At 33.5% G+C, this 23168-nt stretch overlaps 1 protein-coding gene across 4 annotated transcripts in view; it reads right to left on the bottom strand.

Annotated features, from left to right (window-relative positions):
• LOC126889353 (DAZ-associated protein 2) overlaps positions 1–23168 on the bottom strand; it is a 103075-nt gene that overhangs the window by 66019 nt on the left and 13888 nt on the right. The window contains exon 2 of one of the 4 annotated variants that reach the window (XM_050657599.1): positions 12443–12602. The exons of the other annotated variants lie outside the window; for them this stretch is intronic. The gene's annotated coding sequence lies outside the window, so the exon portion shown is untranslated. The remainder of the gene's footprint in view (positions 1–12442; positions 12603–23168) is intronic. 4 annotated transcript variants of the gene reach the window in all.

Genomic DNA, 23168 nt, shown 5'->3' with positions numbered 1-23168 from the left:
ATTATCGAATTTTTGCCCTCGTGACACTTTTGACTTAATTTCACTCCCCTTCGGGTCGTGAAATTAAAACTGTCAAGGTGTTACTCGGGAAAAATTCGTTAATTTTAGAGCTTTTGTGCAATTACTACTGAAAATAAGCGAACCCTTTAGAATTTTTTAGGAAAAGGTAAATAATAAAACATACGCCATTTCCACAAAAATTAAATTTCTTTATTTTAGTATAAGTACCTAATGACCTCAAAAATTTTGACCGGCTTAGAATTCACATTTTTGAAAAAGAAAAATATAATATAAAAATCTGAATTTTTAAATTTTTTTTAATTATTACGTTTAAATTTAAAACTTTATAGCCCTTAAAATTACCTATCAAATGGTTTTTAGGTGAACCTGATCTCATAAAAATTGACGGAGTTATTCTAAAAAAAGACAATAACACTTTTTTGGAAAAATGTTTGGGGCATAAATTATGAAAAATTATTGGAGCATAAATTTTAATGCTATTAACTTCTTAGGAAGCTTATTTGATAGGTATTTCTGAGTACTTCGAAAATGTTTAGTAAGTATATGTTATAATATGCATCGTTTTGCCGTTATTTAAGCTTGAATACTAGGATTTGGGTACTCACAAAAAAGATACATTCAATTACCTAACTCACTTTGAATTATTATTAAAAGGTTTTTCAAGTAAGGATTTATTCGATTCATTATCTTTGGTACTTTTTTGTAAAAATTTATTCGCGATGTTAAGTCACAATGACGACCTCTCGTGGATTTGGATTTCGGCTGAACTAGTTTCAAGGGGGGTTTTTAATGTCAAACGCTGGGCGCAGATGCATTTGAACGAAGTAGGTAATATTCATTATTTATTTTTACATGTTTTAAATTAATTATTGGGTAATATAAAATGATTAACATGGAATCTTCACGTTTCAAGAAAAGTTGGCGTCGACGTTGTATAAAAAAATTTGTAAAAAAAAACAAAAAATAATTTTTAACCCCGTAAAGGAGTGGCATCCACCCCCAGAGTAAAAGTACAATTTGGCACCATGTCACTTTTTTTCCTTGAGGTATCCCCGAATTACTCACCAATTTTTATGAAAATCGATAAAGGTTAAACGAAATATCCACCTTCTCATAGCTCATATCCACCTTCAGTGATTGCAGTACTAATCAAACAACCTTGATGATTTATGCTAGAATTAAATTTTCATGGAAAGAATAATTGATTTGACCAACAAGTGCCTAATTGGCTAAACATTTTAGTTAGTATATGCGTATAACAATTCGACTATAGTGAATTGGTTTTACAAAATCTCATGAACCTGACTCACTCATTTGGTGATGTCAATCTATAAATGAAACTCTTCATTGCGTTCTCATAGCTCAAACTAGTTTTTGCATTAGTAAAATAGTTGGAGTACTTATTGTTTTTCTGTTAACAGTCGTTTTTAGTACGAACGAATTGTAACTGACAAACTATCATTTTTTATAAAAAATGTGAAGAAATTACGATTTAGATGGAAAAAAGTTGAAGACAACAGAAAAATTTTGATAATGGAAAAACTGACAGAAGGGCCAAAATAACAGAATTTCTAAGAAAACTCAAAAAATACAAAACTGAATAGACCTGGATCCTGCGTACCAAAAAAAGTTGATTAATAGCAAGCTGAAAATTTGTTAATAGCTTAACGGTGTCTAGTCGGACAAACTTTGATGTATGGGAACACTGGAACAGGGGAAGTTTTAATTGAGGGACAGGTTAAAAATTTCGAACGTCAGACTACGAAAACGTTCCATGTATTTTGTCGGACAGAACTACCAATTGATTTATTACCATTTCATTAAACTCTCATGCAAAAATCAGACTAGTGTTTATCACCAACTGGGCAGTTTAATGAGTCGAACACGAAGAACATGTCAAATGACAGGAATCATATTGGTTGGTAATAGCAGTCTGATTATTGCATGAGAGTTTAAGGAAAGGGTAGCAAATCAATTTGATGTTCTGTCCGACAAAATACATGGGACGTTTTCGTAATCTGACGTTCCAAATTTTTAAACAGTTCCACAACTAAAACTTCCCCTGTTCCAGTGTTCCCATACATCAAAGTTTGTCCGACTAGACACTGTTAAGCTATTAACAAATTTTCAGCTTGCTATTAATCAACTTTTTTGGTACGCGGGATCCAGGCCTAGAAAGTAAGATTAACATTAACATTAGAAATAAATTTAAAGGATTTCACAATTTTTTGTAGATATAAATATTGTACATACATAGTGATGAGACTTAATTACATGCGTGGTTCCAAAAGGTTGAAATGAGGATGAAGCATGTGCTTAAAATCTCCTGTATCTAAAGAACAACGACTGATTATTTTACACTGTGGTGGTAAAACTAGATTTGTTGAAAACGATGCTCTCATTTCCAAATTCAGGCAAAAACAGGTGATTATCATGACGACATAAATCACCAGAATTATATGAAATGGTTGAAATACAAACTTCTTAATTTACCTTCCAATTCAGTTTTAGTAACAGACAACGCTTCATATCATACTGTGACTGACGGTTGAAAAATGTCCTACATCAGTTTCGAAAAAGACATTATGAGAAAATGATTGACTGAAAAGAATATATTTATATCGAAGAAAGTGAAACAAAACTGGAGCTGTATAATAAGATACTCTATGCTAAACCTAAAAACCCTATGTATACTGTAGACCAATTATTACCTCAGATGGGCCACTCGGTTTTACGTTTACCACCCTATCTTCCGGAACTTGAAAATAGATGGGACATTAAAAAAAATTGCTAAGGCTGAAAATACAGGGAAAGAAAAGAGAAGGAAGGAGTATGGGAAGGAGAGTGTCATGGTTATATAAATATATAATCTTTAGACCTTCTACCCTCTCGGGTGTAGGTATTAACGTGTGCTCTGTTAACAGCGCACAAATCTCTTCCATTGCTTCCTGTCCTGTGCCATAGCCTTTGCTTCATTCCATGATATTCCCTTTTTGTCAAGAATCCTAGCCATCATTTCGTTCCATGTCTCTCTCGGTCTTCCTCTATTTCTTTTCCCCTGCACCTTCGTCTACCATATCTTTTTAACTGGTACTTCTTTCTGTAGTTGTAAATGCCCCCACCAACTTAATTGTCTTTTTTCAACATACTCCCATCATTGTCTCGATTTTCAGTTCTTCTCTTATGCAGTTATTCCTTACCCTATCCCTTCTAGTGACTCCTTGAACTCTGCGTAGATACCTCATTTCTGCTGCCTGTATCTTACTTTTGTGTTGTCTATTTAGTATCCAGGATTCACATCAGTATGTAAGTACAGTAGAGCGTCGATAATCCGAACCCTAGTAATCCGAACGATTGCTAATCCGAACGCAAAAAAAAATTATAAAATTAAAAAATATGACAATATGGGCAAAATATGATCGCGGATTTTTGTTTTGTTTATGCAGAAATACATACAATATATTTGTTTATTATGCAGGTGTTTTATTCCTTGTAACTAAAACGTATGTACGTACTATGTTTATGAGCTTTGTATGTATTTTGAACATATGTTGGATAATCCGAACAATTTGATAATCCGAACTATCCCTGTACCAATTAGTTCGGATTATCGACGCTCTACTGTACTGGTCTGTATGTAGCCTCAAATACCTTTATTTTCGTATGTTTTGATACTTCTTTCTTGTTAATAATTGTTTTTCCTATTGCGTGGTAGAGTCTATTCACTTTATCAATTCTTTTATTAATCTCAGCTCCATGTTTACCTGTTTCTTCAATGGTTACTCCAAAGTACTCAAATGATTGTACCTGTCTAATTTCTGTATCATCTATCTGAACATGTACATCCTCTCTTTCTTTGGCTATTACCATTACCTTCGATTTTTCTTTGTTCATAGTCATACCATACTTTTTTAAAACTGTGTTCCATGTTTTTACGCTTCTTTGTAACTCCCCTTCAGTTGCTGCTAAAATTACTACATCGTCGGCAAATGTACAATCTGCTATCTCTGTGCTTTTCAGATTTCTATACCCTATGTGTAGTGGTCTGACTTTTGTTTTTGTTCCTTTTATTATTTCGTCCATAAACGTAACAGTAACGGGCTCAAGCTTCCACCTTGTCTTACACCTTCAGTTGTTCTGAACTGCTTGGATATCATATTTTTACTTATCACACGGTTTTTAGTGTCTCTGTATATTGATTTAGTTACCCGTATAAGTTTCTCTGGTATGTTTCTGTTCTTCAGACTTTTTCGTACTTTTGATCTAGGTATTTCATCGAATGCTTTTTCCATATCAAGGAAACTGAGGTACGTCTTTTTCTTCCTAGCTAATCTTTTATTTATTATATCGTTTAACGTAAAAATGTGATCTTGTGTACATCTACCAGGTCTAAAACCACTTTGCGATTCTTCTGTTGGTTCTATTATTTTTCTCAGTCTACTCTCTACTATTAGCTCATAAACTTTCATCACTGTACTTAACAGAGTTATTCCTCTATAGTTGTTGCAATTCTTGTTGTCACCCTTCTTATGTATAGGTACAATCAGACCAATTTCCCAGTCTGTAGGTATTTGTTCGTCACTCCAAATCATTTGAAATATTTCTAATAACTTTTGTAATCCCATGTCACCCATGTTTTTGATCATTTCTGCCGTAATTTCATCATGACCTGGTGCCTTTCCATTTTTTATCTTCCTAATTGCGTCAGTTAATTCATCCATTGTAATGTTTGGTATAAAGTCAACTTCTTTCTCGCCCGTTCTTTCCTCATCTTCTTCACTTGTGCTGTGTGATTCGTGTTGTAATAATTTCTGAAAATACTCTTTCCATCTTCTCATAATGCTCACTTCATCAGTCAGTAGATCTCCATTCTGATCTTTTATTGATGTTACTTCTTTATGTTTATTACCTCTTATTCCTTTTATGACCTTATAAAATAATTTCTGATTGCTTCTGCTATCATGTTCTAATTTGTCTCCAAAATCTTTCCAAGACTTTTGTTTTGCTGCTCTTTATATTGTTTATAATTTTCTTCTGTTCGGTTACCTAAATATTTTCTCCACATCTTTTTCTTGCGTGTGTGTCTCCTGATTTCCTCTGACCACAATGCTGTTAATTTCTGTTTACTGTTGCTTTTGTATATTCCACAAACTCTCTCTGCTGTTTTTATAATTGTGTTTTTGAATGTTTGCCATATCTGGTCCACTTGTAAGTTTTCCCATTTTTTCCTTCCTAATTCTTCGTTCAAAACATTTACGTATTTGTTGGCTACAGTTTTGTGTCTTAATCTGTATGATTTGTTATGCTAAATTCTTTTGTTATTGCTGTTTGGTTGTGATCCTCTGTTACTTCGTCTCCTATTGTTGCCGCGAGTAAATAATGATCACTACCTATCTCTGGACCGCGTTTTACTCTTACATCAGTGATTTTCCTTCTAATTTCTTTTTCTATCACGACATAGTCTATTATGGATTTTTCACCTCTGTTAGGTTCTTCCCTTGTGTACTTATGAAAATCTTTGTGTTCATAGAAGGTATTTGTGACGATTAAATTGTGTATTTGACAGTAGTCGAGTAGACTCTTGCCATTATTATTTCTTTTCTTTTCCCCATGTATTCCAATTACTGTCTTGAACTTATGATCTCTCTGCCCTACTCTCCCATTAAGATCTCCCGCTACTAATATGGATCCTTTACTTCCTTCAGTCGCTATTGATAGTTCTTCCCAGAAAACATCTTTTGTGTCATAGTTAAAATAGTGTCATAGTTGACAAAATTAAAAAACTGGTTTCAGTGCAGTTCCATTAACCTCTTCAAAGCAGCGGTAGATAGAGTAAAGATAGTGATGATGATAACCAACCTCCGATTGGGAGACGGCACTTAAAAAAGAAGATAGATGAACGGCATTTTAGAATTAAACAGGAAGACTGTTTTTCCGACTTAAAAGAAATTAGAGCATATTATGTTCCACGAAGCAGTGTGTTGGGTCCGGTCCTATACCTACTATCTTCTTCTTCTTCTTATGCAATCCACTAATGGATGTTCGCGATCACGTTTGACCATTTTTCTCTATCCCTTGCAGTATGTATTAAGTCTCCTAAGTTTTTTAGTCCTGTCCATTGTTTGACATTACGGAGCCATGACATTTTCTTCCTGCCCACTCCCCTTCTTCCTTCGATCTTTCCTTCAATTAAGGTTTGCAGAAACTGGTATCTTTCATTTCTAATTAGGTGCCCCAGGTATTCCGTTTTTCTCTGTTTAATTGTGCACATCAGTTGTCGTTCTGTACCAATTCTTCTCAGTATTTCTTCATTTGTTATTCTTGCGGCCCAGGGAACTTTAAGGATTCGTCGATAGATCCACATCTCAAATGCCTCTAGCTTATTCATTGTGTTTATTTTTAGAGTCCATCCTTCCATGCCATATAGGAGCACCGACCATAATATATAGCATTTTGTGAATCTTAGTCTTAGGTTTAGGTCAAAGTCAGAATTCTTAAAGACGTTTCTGAATTTCATGAATGCGCTTCTGGCTCTTTTTATCCGACATTTAATTTCCATATCCGACATCCAGTCTTCACATAGCCAGGTTCCCAGGTACTTAAACTTTCTTACGCGCTCTACATCTTGGTTGTTATATGCTAGTCTTGCATTTTGATGTTGACATAATTGACGGCTGATTATAAGGAACTTCTTTTTTATGTTGATGCTAAGTCCCATGTTCTCGCTATGCTCTCCAATTTTATTAAGAAGGTTTTGGAGGTCTTCTATATTGTCTGCTATTAAGACCGAGTCATTCGCTTATCTTATATTATTGACCCAGGTACCATTTACTTTGATGTCGCTTTCGCATTCCTCAAGAGCTTCCTGGAAGATACTTTCTGAATATAGATTGAACAGTAGTGGGGAGAGAATGCATCCCTGTCTTACACCTCCGAGAATTTTTTAAGCTTGCGTTGTTTCATTATCCACCTTGACGACAGCTGTTTGATTCCAGTAAAGAGCCTCAATGCAACGAATGTCTTTTTGATCTATGTCGAGTTGTTTTAGTATATGTACGAGTTTATGATGTTTTACACGATCGAAGGCTTTTCATAATCTATAAAGCACATCATTACATCTTTCCTTTGATCGTAGCAGTTCTCAGCTAGCACTTGGGTTGCAACTAGTGCTTCCCTGGTACCCAGGCCTTTTCGAAATCCAAATTGTGAGCAACCAATAACCTTATCGCATTTTGTGGAGATTCTGTAGTGAAGAACTTTGAGGAATATTTTTAAAGAATGGCTCATCAGACTTATCAGTCGGTGATCTTGACACTTTGTTGCGTTGTTCTTTTTTGGCAAAGGGATAAAGGTAGATACAAGCCATTGGACAGGGAATTTTCCTTTTTTATAGATTTGGTTGAAAAATCTTTGGAGTATCGTAATTCCCTCTTCATCTAACAATCTGAGTAACTAAACAGGAATTTGATCAGGTCCAACTGCTTTCCCGTCTTTCGAGATATTTATTGCTCTAGTAATTTCTTCAATTGTGATCTCGGGACCAGATAGGTTGTTAATATCTATCACTTGTTCCTGAACGACTTCTATCTCAGGCCTCTCGTCTGCAAAGAGATTTTTAATGTATTTTTCCCATATGAGTTTCCTCTCTCTATCATCTTGTGCCATTTTTCCTTGTTCATTTTCTAAGTTAGAAAACTTCTTTTTTCTGTATATTCCAGCTACCTCCTTTAGTTTCTTATGTAGATTGTGGTCATCATGTTGTTTTTGTAACTGTTCCATTTCCTCACACTGTTTCTTTAGCCACTTATTTTTCGCCATTCTTATCTCTCTTCTTGTGCGTTGTTGTTGTTCTCGATATTTGTCTCGGTTCCCTTGGTTTTTATGTTTTCTTCTTTCTTCGAACATTGCCAGGATTTCGTCAGTCATCCAACTTTTCTTTTGTATTTTTTGTTTATAACCTAATTCTTTTTTAACTGTAGCCGTCATTGTTTCCTCTATGGCTCTCCATGTGTTATCCAAATTAACTTCTCTTTCTAGTTCTACTTTTGTATTTGTTAGTTCTTTGTTTAATTTCATACTTAATTCTCTTCTGGGATTCTCATCTTTAAGTTTAGCATAGTCTATTGTTGGTTCTGGTTTGCGTCTCCTCATATTAGTGATTTTTATTTTTATTTCTGCTAAGAGAAGGACATGGTCTGATGGAACATCGGCGCCAGGGTATGTACAAGTTCTAGTTATTGATGATCCAAATCTTTTGTTAACCATTATGTAATCGATCTGGTTTCGAACTATACTCTCGGGGCGGTCCGCTGGGGCTTTCCATGTATATAAGCGTCTAGGTGGTAGCTTGAACCAGGTATTAGATATTTTCATATCTTCCTCTTGGCAAAATTGATATAGTCGTTCGCCTCGGTCATTTCTCTCTCCCAGGCCGTACGGGCCTATTAAATCGTCGTCTCTACCTCTCCCTATCTTGGCATTAAAGTCGCCCATTATGAGGTTTACTTCATGTCTCTTAACGTTACTAAGCAGTTGTTTAAGTTCTGCGTAGAACATTTCTATATCTACTTCTGTTGAGTCCGATGTTGGGGCATAAACCTGAATTATATTATATTATATTGACTGGACTGGCTTTCAGTTTGACTAAGGCCATACGGTCTGAGAGTGGGAAGAACTGTATTACCGATGCAGATAATTTGCTGATACCTACTATACACGTTTGATATACCTCTACTGGAAGACAACATATGTGTTACCAACAAGGTCCAAATAGCAGTTAACCAAATCCACAAAACTGGACACAAAAATTAAAAATCGGACTGAATGAAGCTAAAAATGTTCATGTTAATTTTACCAACAAAAGTATACAATACCAGTTATAATCAACAACATCCAAGTACCATATACAGATACTGCTAAATATTTAGGTAAAACATTAGATTCCAAACTACTCGGGAAGGCTCACGTCAAGAAAAAGGGAAGAACTAAATATAAGGTATAAAAAAATGTTTGTTTGAAGAAACTCCAGTCTGTCGATCCATAATAAGTTATTACTTTACAAACAAATATTGAGACCTGTATAGACTTATGCCCATTATGGGGGTGTGCTAGACCAAGCAATATAACAAAAATACAAAGATTTCAGAAAAAAATACTGAGAAGCATTGTAGATGCTCCTGGGTACGTGACAAACAGTGACCTCCATAAGAACCTAGGACTGGAAAATGTGGATGTAATCACCAAGAAGATGGTTGGAAGTCACGAACAATGACTTCATAGGCACGAGAATATTGAGGACAATCTAGCTCCTTGATACTACTGGACAAATGGCGTCGACAAAATGTTCAATTATCCGTTTTTGAAACTTCTTCTTGTCTTCCCTATATATAATTTTACGCAAGTACCACCAGTATCTTATATAATCCCGAACTTCGGCTTCCATATTCACCACCTTTATTACTTTATGGTCTAAGACTTGATTAGACCATAATGGCCTAGTATTCAGACCGTTGAAGAACACTTAACTCCACTATACTTAAACTCAATAGGAAACTAAACCCCTCAGGTACCGCAACCAGCGGACCTCCGAGGCTCTAAGAACTTAAACTGACTTCTCTGCTTGGATGGCGGATGCCAAAACTAGAATGAATCTACCGATCTAAATCGACTCCCTCTCCGCAAAATCAAAACGTCTCTTCCAAAAATCCCATTTCCTACCAATATTTCTCGATCAACCAATTGCAGAAAAGTTTAATCCTTCCCTTTTTTCATCGACCAATAAAAAAAACAAACTGCATTTTGGGTCAAACCCCCTTCAACGCCATCGATTTTTTCAGCGAATCAAAGATTTACCAACATCATGGGTTTAGCGTCACCTTGGATAAAACTCTCCCATGAAAATGCCAATTCAGCTCAAACAACAACTGGACTTGTTATTCAACTCAGAACCACTTCATCTCTGCAAAGAAATGTGTTAAACGGGCTCCACACTCTCGGCGAAGTTACTTCGCCAAAGTTGACCGAAGTCTGAAGTGCCTCTCTACACACTCGTTCTACTTCGCGAGTCGCGAGGAACACATTCAAGCGGTGCGATACCGACAAAGATCCCTTTGACTCGGACGCGCCAGACCGACAGATTTCGGAAGTACAACGAAGTTAGGCAAAGTTACACAAGGTGGCCGTCTACACTCTCGTACTTGTTGAACCTCGATCGACTTCGGCGAGAGTGTGGACGGCGTTTACACAAACATTCCAGCTCTAAAGTAAACAGACTTTAGTCTTCAAGGCTCTTATCTAAGAATTTATGGCTAAAGATCCCTTTGTCGGTACAAGTTAATATAAACATTTTGAGAAATAAAAATTATCTATTCACGAGAAACAAGCATCTCTGCCGATGATTGATCTAATATCGTGAGAAACGAAAGAACCAAATAACTTTACGCAATACACAGTACAAATTCTGAAACAGATTTAGGATACGGGGTGAAGCAAAAATGTTAATGATTTTCGTACCGTTACACAACATATATGGCCGAAAAGAGTATTGGACTGGGATCCGCCGCGCCAGGAAGAAGATGGAGAGGAAGACCTGCTATGAGATGGAAAACTTACATAGGAAATGCTATGTTAGATAGACACCTCAGAGAAGGTCACTAGGACAACAGAGTGCAGTGGAGGACAAAAACGGCGAACTCATGATGGAAAAAAGCCGAAGAAGGAAAAGAAAAATGATACGGGTCCTTCACCGTGCTTCGGAGGGCATGTAAATACGTCGAGCCTCCTGGGCTATTGTGCATCTACACTAGCTACTTGAAACATGGTTAAAAATACAATTGGCGCCGGAATATATTCGAAAGGATCCCCTGCAAAAATGCCATACGATATTATTATTATACTGTTACTGTATGTGAAGTTCTAAAGAATATTGAGAGGAATAAAGACGAATAAAAACCATCTGACTGTTGCACAAATCAGAATCAGCACAAAAACGGTTAGTTTAAAATTATCATTCTTCTGATTTGATGATGTTTTGGTGAAATATGTGAGGTTCACTATATTCAGTATAGAACTAAAAACAGGGTTGTTCATTTTATATTATGTTTTCAGTTATACTATTAGTCAAATTACTGAGGAAAATACCTATAGAAAAAGCTAAAAAATAAGACCAAGTTGGAGAATTTATATATACCTATTGTACACCATTAATCACTGATAGTCACCGATTTTGATTTTTTTAATAAAATAGTAAATTTTGTGAACATTTTAAGATCATTAGTTTTTTACTAAGTCATGACAATGATTTTGTTGTAGATAGACTTACAGGTGATGAAATATACAGGGTGTAACAAAAAGGAAGGTCATAAATTAAAACACATATTTTGGGACCAAAAATAGTTCGATCGAACCTAACTTACCTTAGTACAAATATGCACATAAAAAAAGTTACAGCCCTTTAAAGTTACAAAATGAAAATCGATTTTTTCCGATATATCGAAAACTAGTACAGATATTTTTTTGAAAATAGACATGTGGCATTCTTACTGCGGGAATATCTTAAAAAAAGTAACACCGAAATTTGTGCACTCCATATAAAATTACGGGGATTTTGTTCCCTCAAAGCGCCCCAAATTTTTGTGTACGTTCCAATTAAATTACTATTGTTGTACCATTAGTTAAACACAATGTTTTTAAAACTTTTTTGCCTCTAAGTACTGGGTAAGATTATAGAGACCTGGTAATAATATTATGAAAATAATATTCTACAATCTTACTTAACCATTTACAAATATGTGGTGGATTTTACAAATGTTCAAAAAATCTCCATAAAAATTGACTTATCGAAAACTACTAAGAGGCATAAAAGTTTTAAAAACAGTGTGTTTAACTAATGGTACAACAATAATAATTTAATTGAAAACGTTCACAAAAATTTGGGGGTTTTAAGTGAACAAAACCCCCATAAATTTTTTATGGGGTGCACAAATTTCACTGTAATTTTTTTTAGATGTTCCTGCCATAAGAATGCCGCATGTCCATTTTCAATAAAAAATCTATATAATAGTTTTCGATATATTGGAGCAAATCGAGTTTCATTTTGTAACTGCAAAGGGCTGTAACTTTTTTTATGTGCACATTTGTACTAAAATAAGTTAGGTTAAATCGAACTATTTTTGGTCCCAGATTATGTGATTTAACTTATGACCTGCCTTTTTGTTACACCCTGTATATTGTGACTAATTAATAATTTTTGTAAAATTTCGAAAAAATAGTTGTTACTCTTTGGTATGCTAAAATCATTATTATTTTAGAAAACATTTTGTTTTAATTATTTAAAGACTATGTAAAAGTTGTTGTGAAAAACTCTGTGTATAATGATGATTTTGAATTTTATAACTACTACAAATTTAATATATTAAGATACCTAGTATTTTGAAGATATTTCTGATTATCTCTTTAAACTAGTCTCGGCAAATCGCAACTTTAAACTTATTAAAGCACCACGAAAGTTTTGATTTGTTCAAGTCGTTTTCTAAGAATTGTCTTTGGTACTCTCTTCAGTTCGCTAGTTTGATGCTATTCAACTGAAATAAGATGAAATACAGTTACGAAATTTAGTGCAAATCATAATAGTACATTTTGTGTGAGCATTTATATCGTTCAAAGTGCAAAGGCGTGTTTCAATCAAACTAGAATTTAAATATTATTAAAAAGACATACATAAACATTACGGATTATGAATTAAAGACAATGTACATAAGAATCAAACATGATTCGTCCCAGTCTACAAGTCAACTCTATTAAATGAGTTCATGTACTACAGTGCGCGTCTAAAGTCTCTCTCACCCCCTAAATACTTTCTGAACTAATAAAAATGGCAACAGTGCGCCGTTTTGTAAAGCAATTTTGCTTCTATCATATTATGACAATGACAAGTAATACCTCATTAGAAAAGTTCTTTTGAAACCTACACAATTTTCAGTTTTAACCGAAAACCTTAAACTATTCTAAGATATTTGATGATGAATTAATTGTTCCATATACCAGCAGGTCAATACTGACGGTAATCACTCTACTATCTTCCAAGCGGAATAGCCCAGTAAATGCCCGTTTTGGAGTGTAATTTTCAGGGGCAACTCCGAATTGCATGAAAATTTTCAATTAGGTTCTACTTACCCTCCACTTCAAAGTTGAATTTGTGCCGTTGGTTGCTTTACTTGGGGGGTGACAGTCACACCTTCTCGGGGGTGAAAAAAACGTATTTAAAATAAGCCCGGAAATGGATAAATTAACTGATTATGAGCAACTTTCGTTCTATAGAGTTTTTTTATGTAAGTCAATACTTTTCGAGTTTTTGCAATTGAAAATGTTTATTTTTCGACAAAAAAACTACGTTTTCAGACGGTTTTTCGAAAATAACTCAAAAAGTATATTTTATCGAAAAAAATATTCTTAGCAAAAGTGTAGCTTATAAAAAAACTAAAAAAATGATGTATCAGTAAAGTCTATAACCCGAGTCAAAGCAAAGTTGTAACTCATGAAAAATACGTTCTTATTCGTCTAATTCCAAATCGAATATTTCAACGTGAAATCACCGAAAAATTAAGCAATTTTCGGGAAAAACTTGTTAACAATTTTTAAAGTGTTTAAAAAAAGCTTTGTTTTTATTTTTTACAAAAGTTTCTAGAATCAAAAATAAACGAGTTACGCTGAAAAAAAGTTGGCCCCTTCTTTTTGTTAAAAAATATCGTGAAAATCTTCCTGTATTTAGCACCCTAAATAAAATTCATCGTTACCGCTTTACCATTTAATTCAAATCTATGTATATTGTTTATACGATCTATACGTTTGACCGGTTGAAGTGCTTATTTTTGAAAAGTTTGGTTTTATAGTAAAAAAAAATAAAAAAATTTTAAAAATTTTGGAAAAATTTTCTTTTTTCAAAATAATTTAAAAAGTATTAGTGATACGAAAAATGTCGAAGAGTAAAAAACGTAGGTTTTGCTATAAATATGCCAGTTTCATTTTGTTTTTCTGTAAGGCAAAAATTGGTTAAGATATTATGGCTGTTCAAAGTTTACATACACTCGTGTTTAGTAACTCGTTCAGGCCCTTTCAACTATAACCCTTTCAAAAATAAGCACTTTAAACCGGTGAAACTGACAGGTAATATAAAAAATAGATAAGTAAAGTAAATTGTTTGTAAAGCGGTAACGACTAATTTCATTTGGAGTGCTAAACACGGGAAGATTTTCATGATTTTTTTTACCAAAAAAGGGGGCCAACTTTATTTTGAGCGTAACTCGCTTATTTTTAATGCTAGAAACTTTTATAAACAATTAAAATAAAGCTTTTTTTTAAACAATTTAAAAAGTTTAAATGGGTTTTTCCTGAAAAGTGCTTTATGTTTTGGTTATTTCACGATAAAGTATTCGATTTGGAATTGGACGAATAAAAACGTATTTTTCATGAGCTACAAATTTGCTTTTGCTGAATCTACAGACTTTACGAATACACAGCTCTTTTCGTTTTTTTCTAAGCTACGCTTTTGCTAAAAATATTTTTTTCGATAAAATATTTACTTTTTGAGTTATTTGCGAAAAATCGTCCGAAAACGTAGTTTGTCGAAAAATAAACATTTTCAATCGCAAATAACTCGAAAAGTATTAACTTACATAAAAAACTCTGAAAGAATGAAAGTATAATCAGTCAATTTATCCATTTCTGGGCTTATTTTAAACAAGCGTTTTTTCACCCCCGAGGAGGGGTGACTGTCACCCCCCAAATAAAAACAACCAACGGCACAAATTCAACTTTGAAGTGGAGGGTAAGTAGAACCTAAATCCAAATTTTCATGTAATTCGGAGTTGCCCCTGAAAATTACACGGTATCGCCGTATTTCCCGTTCATTTACTGGGCTAATAGAGATGTCAAGAAAGAAAATAATCGTTTCGTTTTGATTCAATTCGAGTCTCTTGCACATCCTGTGACACCTGATGTTTCGGAATCTATTCCTTGTCAAAGACGCTTTGCAAGAAGACTGAATTGGACCATAACGAAACGAAGAAGATGGTGCAAATATTAAAATATTTGCACCGGAGTATGGTTAGACTGTCCTCTAACGGGCAACGATGAAATGAGAGAAAAATAATTTCGACCACGAATAAAGTAATCTGTTAACCGAGGTACACAGTACCAAGCGGCGCCGCTAGGAGAACACTCCAATAATGCGTCGCAGATTACTTATATGAAACGTGGTCATTTTGTAAAATAGAGATGTGCCTGTAGGAACTAATAAAGGGGAACTACGGATACAGATCTAAAAAAAAATTTCTGATAGCCAGGCGGCATTAAAGGCACCGGAATCGAATCGGATTGATTCCAAGTTAGTTTAGAACTGTTTTCAGAATCTGATCCGGATCGGAAAAAGTAACAAAGTATAAGTTTACTCTGGGTGCCTGGACATACTGATATTGGAAGGAACGAAAAGGCGCATAGATTTGGCAGGGGAGAAGCAAAAACATTCATACGCCCTGAACCTGTCGTTGGCATAGCAAGAAGCACAGCCAAAAAAACAATATCAATTTATCGGATGAATGTTTATAATTATTGAAATGAAATGTTTAGGGGGCTATTCTAGTGTAAAAGTACGAAATTTATATACTTTTTTGGGAATTTCTAAAATAAAAACTACTGTACCAGTTGTTTTGAAAATTTGTATGAGAATTTCATAAAACACTATTTAAAATTAAACGATTTATGCGCCATCTGCTGTCACCGTGAAAAAAAACACAGCTCCACTGCTGCAGCGATTGGGACTATAGACCATTACTAATAGAGATTCTGAAATATAAAATTTCTAAGTGATTTATAATATATTATTTTCTACACCGTCAACCAGAGGATTTTTGATTGGATGAAAAATGCCAATTTGGCTGTTTTTGAAACATTTTTGGATTTTTTAGCTAATTTAAAAAAAAATCTACACTTCGTCATTTTTCCAAATTTTAATATTTTTCAAAAATCCTAGTTGATGGTATAGAAAATAACATATTTTAATAATCACTTTGAAATTTTATATTTTAAGATCTCTATTTAGCCTCAATCACTGCAGTAGTGGAGCTGTTTTTTTTTTCACGGTGCCAGCAGATGGCACATAAATCGTTTAATTTTCAATATTTTTTTATGAAAATTTTTTTACATGTACTTCTTTTTATAATAAATACTTTTGCAAATTTTTAAAACAACTGGTACAGTACTTTTTATTTTAGAAATTCCCAAAAAAGTATATGAATTTCGTACTTTTACACTAGGATAGCTTCTTAAGGGTTTTGGACTGAAACTGATAATTATTGTGTGATAATCTCGTTGAAAAAAAACTTAAAGAACTTGTAAATGAGATATTACTATTTGCCATATGAATCTATTAAAAATTTTTTACTAAATGGCGCCCACTTACCTTTTTTAATGATCCCCCACTGAAATTTAATACGACTATGAATAGCTGCCTTAGTCCAGTTACCCAAAAAACTATTATAGTTTTATATGCTTGGGGAAGACTTTAGACGAGCACTGTATAATATATATAGCATAAAGGATCGATCAAAACAAAAGTAAACAGAAATGCTCAGGCAGAATCAACAATGTATATCTTTAAAGCGTCTCATTCAAAGTTTTATTCAAAGCTTTCAATGTTTGTAATTTTATCAAAAATAAAAAAAGGAACAATATTATGTTTATATGGGATTAAGAGTCAGCGCAGACTGCAGACTTTTTAGTCGGCCGATAGTTTAGTCGGCTTCTTAATCAGTACAGAGAGGTATGCATCGGTGAAATGTGCGCATCTGCATACCTCTCTGTACTGATTAAGAAGCCGACTAAAAAGTCTGCAGTCTGAGCGGCTCTTAGCCACAATTGATGGTAATGAAAATTACATTTTTAACTAACTTACTACTAACGAAACGTCGAACGTTAAGTTAGTTAAAAATGTAATTTTGATTATAATCAATTGTGGGTTAATTCCATATAAATATAATATTTATCTTAAGCATGCCAGGAGAAAGCAGTTTTCGAACCTTTTTATTGAAAAAGGAAATTGTAGCAACACTTCAAAATGGAGGCGGTAAAATATTTTTAAAGTTATGTTTTGATTATTTTACTTCAAACTACTAGTCAAAATCAGGTCGAAAATAGGAATCTGATAGGGAGAGGAATTATATGAGAGGCATTTTCGATCAAAAGTGTCTCAAATACCCAAAGATAGCCCAAATAAAATGAAACTAAAGTAAAAGACAAACGCCAAATTTGTTGACAAAGTTCTCGTTTAGTAAGTCTGATTTACTACTGGATAAGGAAATGAGTCAATACTCGCAATCTTATAGTTTGTATGTTATTTATTAGTTGTTATACAATCATGGGGCAACCGGTTTCGAAGCTTACATTTTATGCTTCATCTTCAGGCCCAGTACATAGTCTTCACATACACAAACTACTAGATATCAATATTTGGAACTGTTCTACAGCCAAAGATATTCACGGAAGTCACCAGCCCCATCAAAAGGCAGACTAGTTAAATTTTAAATCTTGTGTTGTAGATGTAGATGATTGATCTTTTTGTAGCTACAGTTGTTTTTTGTCTCAAACTTTTTTAATGCAGTGGTTTTTATTTTGTGTTTAATGTTTGTAAAGGTGTAAAAACATTTAAATTTAAAACTGGGACATCACTCACAAATTTACATGCACAAAATTTTTAAAAAAGGTTTCTTAGGATGCCATGGAGATTTTTATTTACAGAGAAAAATAGAAAATCTCCATGTCATCCTAAGAAACCTTTTTTTAAAATTTTGTGCATGTAAATTTGTGAGTGATGTCCCAGTTTTAAATTTAAATGTTTTTACACCTTTACAAACATTAAACACAAAATAAAAACAACTGCATTAAAAAAGTTTGAGACAAAAAACAACTGTAGCTACAAAAAGATCAATCATCTACAACACAAGATTTAAAATTAAACTAGTCTGCCTTTTGATGGGACTGTTGACTTCCATGAATATCTTTGGCTGTAGAACAGTTCCAAATACTGATATCTAGTAGTTTGTATATGTGAAGACTCTATGTACTGGGCCTGAAGATGAAGCATAAAATGTAAGCTTCGAAACCGGTTGCCCCGTGATTGTATAACAACTAATAAATAACATACAAACTATAAGATTGCGAGTATTGACTCATTTCCTTATCCAGTAGTATAATGGACTCGCATTAGCAACCCTTTCACCATTTAAGTCTGATTTACTTTCTTAGCCTGGGGTCTGTTTATGCACAAAGATGCTTATGTTAACAAGTTATTTTGATAAGATATAACATCAGAATGATCATATAAAATTTTTAGCCTGATCTCGCTTCGAAAAATTACCAGGAATTTCGAGGAATTGACAGAATAATTACTGAGTTGTTACCTAATACTCAGAAAAAATAACCAAATTATTCATATGTCAAGTTTATGACGAAGAAATGGAAGTCCAAAATAAACATTGCAACTATGTATTTTTCGATATCGGAAATGGAAATCGTTTTCAAAAAAGATTATTTTAAATTACGGAGTTGCTTTTATGACCAAAGTTATTTAGTGGTTATGTTTTAAAATTGACAGTTGACTTACTTGGCCTCAATCTTGTCAACTGTCAAACCGTCTGGTCAAAGTAAATCAACCATCAATTTGAAAATATATCAACAAGTTTGATTATAATAATCTAGGAGTCAGGGGGAGAATTGAGTAAACACTTTTTTGTCTACTTGGTACCTTGACGTTTATTCATGTTTTTTGGTGTCTAAATTCGATTTTTCATGTGCACCAGGCTGGAAACCCGTCAGATAATTCGTTATTAACAATTTAGTTGTTTAAAAACGATTGTATCTCCTAAACTATTAGAGATACAGTCATATGTATTTAATTTTACCAAAATGAAAATAGTTCATTTTGAAAAAATAAACAAAATGGCGTTTGGTGAACTTTGATCCGATTGTTATGAAAAACAATTGCAAAATAGGTATTCGATAGGGCTTTTCCAAGTACAACTCAGTTTTCATACGAGAGATTAACTTTCAAAATCCCCTTATTTTAAAGGTTCAGCTTTAAAAAAATCTTTGCAAAATTACTTTATCTTTATTAATAAAAAAGTTATAAACATTAAACATTTCACATATAATAAAAGTTGCGAATTAAATAGTACGTTCTTTAACGGTAAAATATTGCAAAACCTCTAAATTTTAAAGAACCACTTAGATTGACATAAAATTTGGCATACATATAGCTAACAAGTCAAAGAAAAAAAGTGATATTGTGCCGATGTGTGCTTTTGCCCTGGGGGTGCGTTTCACCCCTTCTCGGGAGGTGAAAAAATATACTTCCAAAATAACTTTCGGAAATGAATAAACTCCACTAATTTTAAGCAACTTTTGTTCTATAAAGTTTTTTCATTAAGTCAATACTTTTCGAGTTATTTGCGAGTGAATATGTTTATTTTTCAACAAAATAACCACGTTTTTACACGGTTTTTCGCAAATAACTCAAAAAGTAAGCATTTTGCCGAAGAAAACACTCTTAACAAAAATATAGCCTGTAAGAAAGTGATAAAAATGTTGTATATATTAGGTCTCTAGACCTAGCAGAAGCAGAGATATAGCTAATGAAAAATAGGTTCATATTCGTCAAATTCCAAATTGAATATTTTAACGTGAAAAAATCAAAACACGAAGCACTTTTTGGGAAAAACTCATTATAACTTTTTTAAAGTGTTTAAAAAAAGCTTTATTTTTGTTTTTTAAAAAATTTCTAGCGTCAAAAGTAAACAAATTACGCTCAAAATAAAGTTGGTCCCCTTTTTTTGGTAAAATATAATCTCAAATGAACCTAATCGTTACCACTTCACAAGTTGATTTACTCGCGTATGTATTGTTTATATGATCTGTAAGTTTCTTCGGTTTAAAGTCCTCATTTTTGAAAGGGCTTGAAGGAGTCACTAAACACGAATGTACTCAACATTTTGAACAGCCATATCTTAACCAATTTTTGTGTTACAGAAAAACAAAAAAATACAAAATATTTTGAAAAGAAACTGCGACTTTTTTTACGATTTAAGATTTTTGGTATTTCGAATAACTTTTAAGTTATTTTGAAAAAAGCATTTTTCTTGCCAAAGCAAGAGGACCAACTTTAGTTTGAGCCTAATGTGCTTATATTTGATTGCTAGAATTTCTTTTATAAAAACAGAAATTAAGATTTTTTTAAACACTTTAAAAAAGTTGTAATGAGTTTTCTCCAAAAAGGGCTTCATTGGATATTTCACGTTGAAATATTCTATTTGAAATTTGGCGAATATGAACCTATCTTTCATTAGCTATAACTCTGCTTCTACCAGGTCTAGAGACTTCATGCACACACCATTTTTTTTTCACTTTTTTTACAGGCTATATTTTTGCTGAGAATGTTTTTTCGACAGAATACTTAGTTTTTGAGTTATTTGCGAAAAACCATCTAAAAACGTGGTTCCTTTGATAAAAAATGATCATATTCACTCACAAATAACTCGAAAAGTATTGACTTAATGAAAAAACTCTATAGAATAAAAAATCACCCCCAGGGGAAAAGCACACATCGGCACAATATCACTTTATTTCTTTGACATGTTAGCTATGCGTTTGCCAAATTTCATGTCAATCCATGTGGTTCTTTAAAATTGACAGCAAAAACCGTGAAAGAATGTACTAAAACTGTTTATAAGAGATTTAAACAAAATTAAGCTATAAACTTTGAAAATCTGGCTAATGGAAATTATAGAACAACTCAAAACGAGCATTTTAAGCTTTGTGAAATGTTTATATGTTAATTTTTGACCAAAATATGGAACTTTTAATAACGCGCTCTGAGGCGCACGGTCAGCTCACAGCGAATGCAGGCGCGCGTAAATCAATTTTCAATATCTTAGCAAAATATTAACATAGAAACATTAACCAAAGCTTAAAATGTTTGTTTTGAGTTGTTCTATAACTTCCATTAGTCAGATTTTCAAATTTTATAGATTAATTTTGTTTAAATCTGTTATTAACAAATTAATTCGCAACTTTTTAGTGAAATTTTTAATGTTTAATTGTTATAGATTTTTTATTTATAAAGAAGTTTTTTAAAAGCTGAAACAATTAACTTTAAAATGAGGGGGTTTTGAAAGTTAACCGGACGTATGAAAGCTGAGTTATACTTGGAAAATCCCCATCGAAAGCCTATTTTGCAATTGTTATTCACGAAATTTGTTATAACACCGGTTCTAACAATCGGATCAAAGTTTACCAAACGTAATTTTATTCATTTTTTCAAAAAGAACAAATTTCATTTTGGTAAAATGAAACATTTCTAATAGATTAGGAGATACAATCATTTTTAACCCTTTTTTGTATGTAATTAGGTTACGCAAACAGGTTTTCATAAGATTTTTTTCTTAGACTTGACATTGACAGATGCGTTAAAATATGTGTCCCATTGGTATTGTTAACTGGGACATATATATCCCAGTGGTAGCCTATGAAAAAAAGGTCCAAGTGTTGTTGTCTGTGTCTCATAGTTTTTGTCGCTGTCGTCATCAGTCTCAAAATGGTCCGGTTCACTTTCAATATCTGAAAGCTTATCGACTAAAGATTGAAGTTCCTTTTCAGAAAGCCCTTGTTTTGACATAAAAAAACCCAATGGGTTAAATATGTCCCGCTTAAAAATACTACTGGGACATTATTGTCCCACTAGGGTTATTCCTAGAAAACCTGGAATATTTCTATCAAAATACTATACCATATTATTAGAATAAATATGGTGTATCACTGATATAAATACAGAAATATATTCGCTTACTGTTCAAAAATCTCGATGAAAATGGTAAAAAGGGAATATAAACGCATTAAAACCTCGAGAACTTATGAAAATAAATATGTAACTGACTCCGGAATGTTATCAATTCAGTTTTATTTTCTTGCATAATAATACCATTAAAGCAAAACTACATTTAAATCGGAAGTATTTGAGTCAGTAAATATTTTTAAACTTTTACTGGGACATATGTATCCCGAGGTGGCCGAAAGGGTTAATTAAATTGTTAATAACAAATTATCTGACGCGTTTTCAGCTTGGTACCCTTGAAAAATCGAATCTACGCACGAAAAAACATAAAAAAAACTCAAGATACCGAGGGGACAGAAGTGTATACTCAACCCAGGGCCGCTTTATCCAACAGGCAATATAGGCAGTTGCCTAGGGCGGAAAATTATGAGAGGCGGCAAAAGCAAAATACACAAAAATGGTACATGTTGATGTTGAAGGGCGGCTACTAGAGAATTGCCTACGGCGGCAATTGACCTAAATGCGGTCCTGACTCAACCCCTCCTCCTCGCTCCTAGACTAGTTGCTTTTATAACCAAGTTGTTTAGTGGTTATGATTTAAAATTGACAGTTGATTTACTTGATCTCGATCTTGTCAACCGTCAAACTGCTTGTGAAAATAAGGCCCGGCGCAAATTGAACCTAAGCGAGACACAACCTGCGCCGGCGAACTGCGTAGACAGTTTTGCGCATCCTACTATCAGTGCATTCGTTCGCAGGTCTCGCTTAGGAACGTTTGTCATTGGCGTAGTTTTCTTGGGCCGTAGGACGCGTGACTCACCGCCAGATGTTTATTTTTACTTGATTTTGTTTGCGAGATGGAAGTATCTGAAATGAATACGGATGGTACCTAAGTCCAATTTATTATGATAAATAAAAATATTAGCATAGTCAACACCCCGAGTGAAAACTGCGTTGTCTTTGTCATTAAATTCTGATAACTTTTGGTAGACTAAATAAGCGGCGATACGAAATTAATAATCAAAGTTATGCATTTACAAAAACACATTATTAGAAAATATTCCCGTTACTTAAAACCGTGATCGATAAAAATATCGTATTACCCTCAAATTCAACTTGTCGGCATATTACATTTTTGTTTATTACATATTACATTTGTGTTTATTCTTAAAAATTAAAAACGAAATATGCAGATAGTGTTATTTTTTGTGACCGATCAGTAGCGGAGGGATTATGAATTATGACCTGCAGTAATTGTAAATGATTGCGA

Source organism: Diabrotica virgifera, chromosome 8 (genome assembly GCF_917563875.1).
Source record: "Diabrotica virgifera virgifera chromosome 8, PGI_DIABVI_V3a".
Classification (NCBI taxonomy): Eukaryota; Metazoa; Arthropoda; class Insecta; order Coleoptera; family Chrysomelidae; genus Diabrotica; species Diabrotica virgifera.
Note: the sequence above shows the minus strand (reverse complement) of the source record. Positions and strands in the feature narration are given on the sequence as shown.